This window comes from Cryptomeria japonica, chromosome 9 (assembly GCF_030272615.1).
Source record: "Cryptomeria japonica chromosome 9, Sugi_1.0, whole genome shotgun sequence".
NCBI classification, from domain to species: domain Eukaryota; kingdom Viridiplantae; phylum Streptophyta; class Pinopsida; order Cupressales; family Cupressaceae; genus Cryptomeria; species Cryptomeria japonica.
The window spans coordinates 332400216-332412243 of record NC_081413.1 but is presented as its reverse complement, the minus strand read 5'-3'; positions in this window follow the sequence as shown (position 1 = coordinate 332412243).

Here is a 12028-nt window from a genome sequence, read left to right as displayed (position 1 = left end):
TTTAGATGCATTCATGACCCTTGATTTTTTTCCACATGAAATATTAACAGTTGATCTTATCAAAGATTCAATGGGTTAAATAAATACCTTAAAATTTTTAATTTGAACTCCAACAAGGTATACTTTAAAGTAATAATATTATTCAAAGCATTAATGAAAACCCTAATTTGTTCATTTAAAAGCATAATTTAAGATTTGTCTCCATACCATGGATGAACTTCTTAAGCTTATAGTGATTGGAGTAATTACTAACCTTATGATTTGAGAATTCAATTGTCTATAAAATTGTGAAAGTGTAACGTCATTTTATTAAAATGGACTATAATAATATATAATATATAGCTATAAAATGTAAAATTAAAATTTAATTTAATCAAAAGTTAACAGGCATTTCAAGAATCACAACCATTGGAAAAAAAGATATATAAGAGACACCAAACTAGAAGTAAGCATCATTGGAAGAATACATATTATATGTATTTATCACTCCTAGAGTATGAATCAATATTATAACAACCTGAGGACAAACCCCCTCTAAGAATGAAATTGAAGGATGAAAATCCTTATTTCTCATCAAGTTAGTAGACGAATATCCCTAAATTGGGTAAAAATTAGAGACATTACAAATAATTTATACAAAGGGAGTCAATTGCAAATTTGATAGAATGATTACAGCAAAGACTAAAGGATAAGTTTTATATTTTTAGAGATACAATATAGGATTTAAATCTAAATTATATAGTTGAAATTATAATTTTTAGAATTTTTAGGATTAATTTATAGTTATAATTAACTATGTGTTGGTTAAGAAATTTGTCTAGATGTGATATTTATAATTTCCAACTCACAATCTCCACCAACAATTGGGTAAGTTGTATTGTTGTCAACTTCCCTCTGAATTTTAGAGGTACAACTCCCTCATAAGGTCAAACTTTATTTTTTTGAATAATAAAATAATGGTTTTATTTTAACTAGAAAGATGGAATGGTGTCCAATACCTATTCAAAATAATGAGATAAACAACATTCAGGAATCTACTCCATATATATATGAATTTCATAATGATATTTCATAACATAGACTGAAATATCAACTGAAAAATTAAATAACCTTAATCAAGAGTTTTTTGATTTGAGAAGAAATTGAATGCTCATAAATAATTATCACACTAATACAAAAGAATGATAAAAATGGAATTTTATTGTTTCACACAAACCACAATGAAATTTAGAAATCCAAACATTCAAATTTGCAAGCACACAAAATCATAAAATTCTTTCGAGGATAGCAATTTTTTTGTTATTATCTTTTCTCTTAGTCATGCATCAAAAATGATAATGATTAACCCCACTAATGTCTTTTGGTTACATATTTAAAACTTTCAATTTATATACAATTGCATAACTGAATATTTAAACGAGTCTTTTAAATATATTTTAAAATGATTATTATTATAAAACATCAAAGGCTTTAAATAAACTCATCAATTAAATAAAGCTATTGATAATGCGGTATGTTTGGTGGGTCCACATTGCCACATTTATACATGTGCCAATTGGGCTACAAACTTGGCTTTATAGTTTTTATAGTTTTTGAGTGCATGAGTCACCATGGTATTTCAACATCCTAAGGAATAACAACATTTTTTGTGCTAATTGGGCTGCAAACTTGGCTTTATAGTTTTTGAGTGCATGAGTCACCGTGGTATTTCAACATCCTAAGGAATAACAACATTTTTGGTTCTTAACTTCCTAAGAGTTTTACTCCTTTTAATGTTTCCCAATTTAGTTGTGAAGGCCACTAGATGACCTTCACATTGTGCTAGAGTAAAATCAATCATTTCTATTGTTCTAATGTTCTTTGTGCAAAATGATGGTTCATTAAATAGCTTTTTAAAATTGCCTTTTCAAATTCACTTTTCAACACTTATACTATTTCATCTTTTGTCTTGTCTTTTTTTCTTAAATGAACACCTATGCTCAATAGCTCTTTTTGAATGTCAGATTTAATTTAGTTACATTATTTTATCAATTCATCTTCTACTTCAAGAATGTGGATCTCCATTATATGCTCTTATCCACCTAATACATTCAATGTCATCAACACTTTAAAATAACTCTACAACCACTTCATCTATCTCTAGATCAATAATTTTCTTTAATTAATTATCTACTTGTTGGCACATATATTCCTCACGTTTGGTGTTCACAATTTCCATATCAATTGCCCTTTTTGGTGGTTCAATTTCATCATAGAACTTCTTTATACTTTGGATAAGCATGGTTCTTTGATCATAATAACTTTCACCCAATCTTCTATGATATTTCCATATGATCTATACTTGTGAACCTTTCCAGCCATTTATTTTTCAGTTGTTGCATTTGGGTTGAATGAGGCACTTCCTTAACTTATTGGTTGGGGTGATGGATCAATTTAAGACTTTAAACAATCAATTAAAATGTTTGCCAATTGTTTTAACTAATCCTTACATTGTTCATCTTGACTCTAAATTTCTTTGGAAACAAACAACCTTATGAGAAATTCATTGATGGGGGACCTACTGCGCGGGATTCACTGAATAACCTTCGGATTGAGAAGCCGACTCTTCCTTGGGGGGGTCTGGGAAAAGGGAAAAGAAGGAAGCTTAAAATAAAATGATCTATGCTATTGAGGCGATGCACCAGAACATTTCATAAAAAGAAGGTAGCATATAAAACTAGGAAACACATGGTTTTAAAGCCCATTCAACAATCTACATGCCTGAACAGAACAAAAATTAAGATACAATTAAGATTCCTTTAAAAAACATAAAGAAACATATATCATGCATCCACCAGATAACAAGTGCGGAACATAGTTTAATCGGCAGAGTATTAGATAGATATCTCTAAAGTCATCAAGAATATAGGAAAACGCACAGAAAAAGCCTATTTAAGCATCCAAAAGAGGTAATCACGAAGGCCGCAGGCACAATCTTGATTGACCTTCCTCTTGAGAAACTATAACAACTCCAATTATCTAAGATCCTTAATTGTTTTTCTTTAAAAGTTTTCAACCCCTACAACAGGGAAAAAACAAGCATAAAAAGAGCCTGCGGCTCTGCTAACAACTCCAAAATACGTCAAACATGCATAACCGCCCCTGAACGGAAAAACCAAGCCATGTCATTCTGCGAGGTCACACCCAGCCAAAAAGCCCCAAGGCTTTGGTTCTTGCCTGCGATGATCTTCATACCGACCCAAACGAAAAAGATTTCGCTAACCACAGAAGAAAACGTGGCAGGCGGGGATACCTCTTCTGAAAAACCTCTTCAAATAGAAACACATCTACCAACATGAAGGTGCCAGGTGTCCCTTTCCTGATTGTGCTACAAGGTGGGTCCCAAAAAAGGCCCAGTCAGCAAAACTTCTCCATTTGTCATCATCGCGTTACTCCAATCCTCAAACGCAAAACACGGACCGCTGGGGGCAATGTCGAGCTGACAATTGTCCTGCACACCACGCACTGCTGGAAAGCTGAGAGGGAAAAGAAGATACTCCGACCACAAACTTGCCCCAGAGATTTTAATGTGAACATTTCTTGGCAACTAACAGGGGGAATTCTGCCTGCGGAATACAGGAACCCAAAATTGTTGATTCGGAGACCAGACTTCATGTTAAGACAAGATGGAGCAGGTTGCTGCAATAACAACCAATCCTCCTCAAAAGGCAACGCTTGCACATCTAGATTCTGATAGTGTTGATCCAAGTAGATGACCTCACCGAACGGCAAGCCTACGGGTTCATCATGGACCAACTTTAAAAGAGCGTAGAGCTGGGCAAGGGGATGCAGAAGACGCTCTATGTCCTCAGCTAAGGTAGGGTCACTTAGGTTTTGGATGAAAGATCTATCTTGCTATGGGTGTTCAATTTGATTTGACAATTGTTCAACCCCTAATACAAAACCATCAGCAGAGAAAGGGGAAGGCAAGCCCAACAAAACAAACCTTTCTATATGTTGCTTGATGTCTGGGACAGAGATTTGTAATGGCTCCAGTGCGGCTGATACATGCATGACCATTCTATGGTGATTGATGAAAACATTCATCCTTTTGATCAGCTGCTTGCGATCAGCAATACCCTTCTCTCTTAGTTCATCATCTTTAGATGCATACAACATTTGGATCAAAACCTGAGCCACAGGGATCTTGGGAGATAAAACAACCATTGAACTATTTACTAGAGCTTCCGCTTCCGCACAAAGGGATTGTGCTTCTTGAATGAATCTCAGCATAGGCTGAAGCGAGGGGCCATATTGCTTAATTTACTCCCAGTGTGAAACATACAATTCTACTAGAATTGTCAAAAATTCCTAAGCCACCTACACCGAGGGCGGAATGCTCAAGAGTCGCGAGACTTCATCACCTTTTGCCACCACTTCTTGTTGCAGCTCCTATATTTGTTCTATTCAATAATCATTTGATTCTCTAGGGTGAGGATTCTGGCCTTTCCATATTGCACCGTTTGTTGAAGCTGTGATGTTCGATCTTGTTCATGTCGCAAGAGAGCCACCACCTTTAGAAGGCGCTTCTTAGATTGCCCGAGGCTAACCTCTTTTGCTTTCAACTCTGCCTCAAACCTCATCTTTTCCTTGGACAACAACACTTGAGCCTCACTCAGCTGCCGGACATAATCCTCCTTCAAGTGAATCTCTTCACGCAGCTGCACTTGCACTTGAGTAGCATCTCTAGAAGCCGCCTTTAATTGTTGAATCTCTGAGTCCTTCTCTTGCAGCTCCTTCAGAGCCACATTTATCATCGCCTCCCAGCCCTTCAATTGAGAGCTTACATTGTTAAGGCTGACTGCAGCTTCCCTTTTTCCTAATTGGCTTGGGCCAACAGACTTTGCAGGCGATTGATTTTTGAGCTCTGGGCCTTATCTTCTTTTCTCTGTTGGGTCAAGGATTCTCGGAGATTGGCGTTTTCCGCTTGAATCTTTTCCAGACGGCAGCTCTTTTTGATGAAATCCGAAGTTACAGCTTTTGAGGTTTTCTCCATCATTTCTACTTGTTTGAGGCTGTGGCACTTTGAAGGCTAATACCGATAGCATGTAATGTGTAGTCATTTGGTTTCATCTGAGACTCTAACTTGTCAACTTTGGGGAAAGATTTGCAAAAAAAAGGCAATCTTTCTCCTCACTAAAATGCGTCTGTAGATGAGGACGGGTTGGACGGGTGCCTTCCTTTTCTTTTCGCTTGCCCATCTTACCAAGGCGAGCAATCTTAGAATAAGCAACTTGTTGCTGGAAATCATATGGGTTGTCAATAACCTGACCTGCAAAAGCTACGCCAGGGGGGACCGCGAAGGGAAACTGTGAAATAGGCCCAGCAAAAGTAGTCTGGATGGGATGAGCTAGGGCAAACGAAGAAAATAATGGGACGAAGGGGGGAGATCCCGATGGAAAAGGGCTTGTGGACACTATTCCCATAACCGGAGGAGGGAACTCTCCAAAACCTAGCCTACGCGACATGGGGGTTGCTTCAGAAATCAGCGTGGGAAAAGTTGTAGGGATAAAAGAAGAGGTTGGGAAAGGAAAAGATGCCTATGGGAATACATTTTGGGGTTCAACTGGTGTCCCAACAAGGGCTAAGGTGAGGGCAGTAGGAACTGGGGCTTGCATTGTGGCGATGGAGACACCTGAAGAAACTACCTGAGTAGGAGACAAGGATAAAGGAGGACGTACCTGAGTCGTGGAAGGCACCGACCACTGAAGATCTGAGGTCGTCTCTAGGATTTGAGAAGGTGGACTCCTCCTTACTACACAGGAATGTTGCCTTTTCTTCGGAGGGGAGTCACGCGGCTGCTTCTCAAACGACCTTTTACCCGCCTAGGAATGGGGTCTGCAAGCTGAACTATCTAAAGGAAGGAGAATTTGAGGCTCTGGATATTGCCCTTCAACGTTTATAACCTCTACCCTCTTCTGCAGGGCCACCTCGAGGGATGAGTCCCCGCGTGAGGAGCTGTCACCTGTCTCATCATTGGATTTATTTAACTGACACCATTCCTGCTCAAACCGCTCGTCCAAAGGGGCATTTCCAATGTTGGCTCTAGGCCGACTCACCTCTTGCCGGTAGACCCAAAATTCTTCCCTCCTTTTCCTGGGCCAGGCTAAAGTTTTCATACTTTCTAGCATAGCCCGGGGAATAGGCTTTGCGGGATTGAATCTTTGCAGGGGCAAATAAAAACTCAACCATGGGGGGCCTCTTAAAACATGAAAATCATCAGGTCCCACATACACACTCAGGTCAACAACCTGGGGGTTTGTACGCTCTTCCCATGATTTCCGAGGTTCATGCTTTACAACATTCTTTCTCTTGTTGAGGCAACCATCAGGGTCATAACTCCAGAAGTCAACAATAACTACCAGACTGAGTTGTGCCATCTTAGACGTCAAGACCTCCTCTACAATGTTCCTTCGTACTAGAGTGATTGGGCCAATAGCCTTGTGATCTTCAGTGATGGAGGTATCATGCTTTCTTGATCCAATAGCCCTATCAATTCTCACCAACTGCCACTCACTTTCGAGAGCCAGGGTTCACTTGGTAACATAGCTAGGCAGACAGAATGGCTCTTCAGAGAACCCATGCACTCGGACGAAGGAAAAGTCGTGACCTATGAACCAGTCTCAAGGGGGACGCTCATTCTGCATCCAGTTCGTCTGAACTTGGGAGAAGTGGGCTAATGGTTTATTGGGGATTGAACCGAGATCTTTGAGCGTGGGAGTCAAGAAGAAGTCCGAAAACAGATATGCATCGTAAGAGGCTAGCAAGAGGGGTGTCCAGGCAAACACTGACATTCTATTCCCTGAATCGTCACAAAAAGCCAACCGCATGAACTGGCTAAAGAAAGCCTCATTTTGGTGCAGTAGCAGATGGACTAGAATCGAAGAAAACCTGAAGCGCCGTAACTGTTGGAATTCTGATAATTGCTTAACTATGGCCCTGGCCATAGTAATTGAGAAGTCAAAATGAAATGGTTCCCTTTGTTTCCTACACTTAAAGAGAAATCCCATCATTGCGGCTGTAATATCCTGACCATTATCATAACCGCACAACCAGGCAAGAGTAGAAGAAATTTCCTTGAGGTCTTCTTGCCTCAGGTCTCTATATGATAGGGGAAACTTCAAAAGTCTGGAAGACAGACTCCGATTAAGCGTGCTTTGAAAGAAAGTCAATGCATCTCTCCTAGTGCCCCAGAATTCCTCCATTGAACTTTCTGAGAAAACATTTGTCCCTTCAAAAATAAGGCAGCACATCATGTCTCTAACAGCCTCTGGAGATATCACCACCTTCAAGAGGGAGCCATTGATAGAGCAGGTGGCGGGATCGAAAACATTGGCGCAAGCTACTATGAGCTCAGGGCAATATGGGACCATGGGAACCATGAATTGGGGGGCGCCACTATTCCAGAAATGAATTGCCCTAGATTGAGTCTTTGTTCTATGATTGAGCATTCTGCTGCATGCAGCCTCTCTGAGCCTTTTAGGTTGCTTATGAACCTCGGGCTCGAAAATATTCTCCAAAGAGTCTAGAACAACGGACACATTCCGAGTGGTTGTTTTGGTCTTGATCTTCGTTCTCAGATACTCTACCTTTGGGGGAATGGCGTGTGAAGAATATGAGAGTTCTCCAAAGATGTCCACCCAGAAACCTCCATGGGTGGAGCCTAAAGGTGCTGCTTTGACCTCCATTGCAAGCTGTGACTTTCCTTCTGTCAAAATTTTCAACAATCTGAGGGGGAAAAGAACTTAGGTTATGAAAAGATGATGAAATAAAGAAGAAGAGGGAGTAACTTCACTCTTAAATGCATTGCACACCTAGATTTTTGCAAAAGCGAATGTTTAATGGCAAGCACCCGCCTATACGCGTGCCAACTCGCAGACAGTGAAGTTTGTGCAAGTTGAGATAGTCCTTCGAAGGTTGAGATTTAAAACGCGATGTACCTGTACATACGTGTGGCATCCACTTGCATCGACTCTTTCTTCGAGGTACCTGGTAGGACATTGCCAACTTTGAATCCAGGCTCATTCGCTTGATGTGAATTAATGGAAACATGACAGGAGCATTGGAGTTTGGGAAGGTTGATGCCTCAAGCATTCATCATCTCCAGATACAATTTTCTATAAATATGTCTTTTCAGACATTCCTTATTTATAGTGTAAGCTTCAACGATGGAGTTCCTACAACCATGGATACTCCAATTAGGCTTGTCAACAGCAAAGCGTAGGTTGCTTTCTTAGGGAATATATCTGATCGGAGATTGCAGTTGATGACGCGGAGAAAAAACCCTCTGATGATAGCTGCCATTAAGTGGGTGCTAGGGGAGGACTTTATTGATAATGTGGACCGGTACTGAGTGAACACGGATATCTGCTCACGTTTTATAGCTTCGCTATTGGATTGTGGTCAGTCGGGGCTGCTAGCTTTGCAACTGACCAGGGCTCTCTTTTCCCCAGACTACTTGGGCGGACTGGAGGATGTGATTGAATATCATGTCCCTTTCTGAGGGCTCCCACTACCATCTGACCTGGAAAGTTTTGTCACTCATAATGAGGAAGTAGCTTGGCATCCGCTCGTTGGTGGGTTGAAAACAATGACATTGTCTTCTCATCGATATCACGTCGAGCTTGTTGCAAAATTCCTTCTGTGTGTCAATATGATAGTCCCTATCCCTGAAGATACCGAATGGTATACTGAATTTAGGGACTATATCTTCCCTCAGGTTCTGACACCGCATGTTGTTTTCCTGCCTGGGGAGCCTAGAAGCGATTCTGACCCTGAGTGGTCAGAAGGAGGGGACTCTTCTGATGATGGTGAGGACTCAGACTTCTTCATGGATGAAGACAAGGATGTGGAAGATCAATGAACCAATGATGATCCACTGCTACTTGACTTTTTCTTCATCACTTTGTAAAAAGGGGGGCCAAGAGCATGCTCTCTAATTGTAATAGAAATACTAGAATGTTTAATATAACAAACTTTCTTTTTCTTTGCTCAACTTTGGCTTTTTTTTGCAAATTCTTTTACTTTGACACTAGCATGGGGAATAAATGTAATAAATTAGGCACTCAAAAGAACTATTCACAATATATACAATATATACACTAAACGAGAAGAGAAGGCTTAGTGAAATGGCTTGAGGTGGAAACCATTAACCGGAATCCAGAGGGGGTCTCCATTCATGTCTTCGAGTTCGAATGCGTTGAAACCTTTACAATTTAGAATGCGGAAAGGACCTTCCCATAGGCAATCAAACTTGGCGTGTTGGTCGGGCTTTGTCGCCCTTTCATTGTATTTTAGCACGAGGTCCCAAGGGTTGAAAACCGAATTGGAGCTCTTTTTGCTGTCAAACCACCTTTTGATGGTTTCTTGCCTGTCTTGGAGAGCCGCAAAGGCTGTCTCCCTTGCCTCTTCTAGCTCCATAATCTCTGCTAATCTCACGGCTGTAGGTTCGTTCTCCGCCACCTCCATGGACTTCAATAGCTGTAGGGTTGGGATCTCTAGAGACGTGGGGAAAAGTGCATCTTTTCCATATACCAACTTATATGGAGAATTTTTTAAGATTTGTTTAGGTGTTATGTAGTCTGCCCATAATGCGCTTCTCAAATGATGGTGCCACTCCCTCTTATATTCAGAACCTATTCTTCTAATAAGTCTGATCGAGTTTCAGTTAGTGGACTCAGCAAGTCCATTCCCCCGAGGATAGTAATTAGAAGAGGTTTTAAGATAGATACCTATGTCGAGGGTGAATTGGGTAATTTGCGAGCCGATGAATGCGTGCACATTGTCTGATATGATGGTTTTGGGAGAACTGTATCAGCATGCCAGGTCTTCTAGGAAAGCTAGCACTTCCCTCTCTGATGAGTTCCTCAAAGGAACAACTTCAGACCATCTGGTGAAATAATCAGTGGCGGTCAGGATCCACTTGTGTCCGATCAAACTAAGGGGATTGATCATTCCGATGAAATCGAGACCCCACTAGGCCAAAGGCTCTTCTACTGACACAGGCTTGAGGGGCATTGCAACTCTTTTACTCCCGCCAGTATAATACTAGCACTCTTTACATTCCTTTACCAAATTGTGTGTGTCCTTGAACATAGAAGGCCAAAAATATCCGGCTTGGATAATTTTGATAGCAGTTGTAGGTGCAAAGAAATAACCTCTCGAGGAGCCGTAGTGGAATTCTTGTAGGATTTTATCTGCTTGGCTTCGACCTACACAGCGGTGGAGGATTCCATCAAAATTTCTCTTGAAGAATACTCCGTCTATCAAACGAAAACCGTTGTTTTGGAGCCTGTAAAACCTTCTCTTTTCAGGAGTGAGATCCTTGGGAAAAATCCTGGTCTTCATGAATTGCTTCCTGGCCTCGATCCAGCAAGCTTGTGGAGCATCAGGTGAAAACATAATAGCCTCCTCCGTAGTCATTTCATCTTCACGGGGTTCGCATCCCTAAACTATATATTCGCAAAGGCCCCTCCCACGAACGAGCTTTGTTGGCTTGACGTCGACATCATATTCTAGGATCTTGGTGATCCTATTTGCCCTTTTTTTGGTGATGTCACCCTCCAGACTGTATTCCCGCACCGCAGGATGAGCTACATACACCGTAGTTTTATTACAGGCGATGAAATGCCTGAACTTCTTCAGTCCTTTCACTACGGCTAAGGCCTGTTTTTCAACAAAGTTGTATTTGGCCTCATACTCTTTGAGGGTCTTTGAATGGAAAGCTATGGGATGTTCACCACCTTTTTGGCATCTTTTTGGGTTAGGACCATGGTGATGCTATACTGGCCAGAGAAGACATACATTATGAAGTCTTTTGACATATCTGGGTTGGACAACACAAGGGCTGAACAGATAGCATATTTGATTTTATCAAAGGCTCTTTTGGATTCAGGAGTCCATTTGAAATGTATATCCTTTTTTAGCATTAGGGTGATGGGTCTTATAATTATGGCAAAGTCCGAAATGAAACGACTAACAAAGTTGACTTTGCCTAAAAAAGACTGGACTCCTTTTTTGTTGACAGGAAGGGGGAGGTCTTTGATGGCTTTGACTCTGTTTGGGTCAATGGAAACACCTTCTTTTGATACTATATGCCCAAGTAACTTGCATTGAGGGACACAAAAGATGCACTTCTTTAGGTTCAGGGAAATCCCAAATTCAAGACATTTTTGGAACACTAGCTCGAGATGATCAAAATGATCCTCTTGACATTTGGAAAATACAGTCATGTCATCTAAGTATATCAAAATGATCCTATTAATGAGTTCTTTGAAAGCCAAATCCATGGCCCTTTGAAAAGTTGCTCCATCATTTGACAACCCGAAAGGCATATTTTGGTATGCAAACATTCCCCATTTGGTGGTGAACATTGTCTTGTGCTGGTCTTTTGGTTTTACCAATACCTGGTTGTACCCTGAGAAACCGTCCAACATCGAGAACATTTCTGACCCCGCCACCATTCTCAGTAATTTCTCCATTAATGGCAAAGGGTAGTGGTCTTTGAGAGACGCTCGATTCAGATCTCAGAAATCTACACAAAGCCGAATATCTCCATTCTTTTTTCTTACGGGCACTAGATTCGATACCCATGTGCTATGTTTTATGGGGTAAACAATCCTTGAATCGATCAACTTCTTCAGCTCCTGAGCCATGACAGACTCGATTTTTGGGTTGACCAGCCTTTTCTTTTGTCAGACTGACTTAGCTTCATCTACGAGCTCAATGGTATGCTAGATGATACTAGGATCGTATCCTTTTAAATCATCGTAACACCAAGCCAAGACACTTTCATATTCATCACAGTATTGGGCCAACCTCTTTCGGTCTTTAGGGGAAACACCTTTTCCTACCTTGAGAACTCTCCCACTTCCTACCGACATTTCGGCATAATCCCCTTTGCTAGCCGTGAGCTTTCGCTTGTCATTCTTAGTGTCATCGTGGTCAAACAAGTTCTCCAGAGTGATCAAACCGTTTGGGAGCTTGTTGG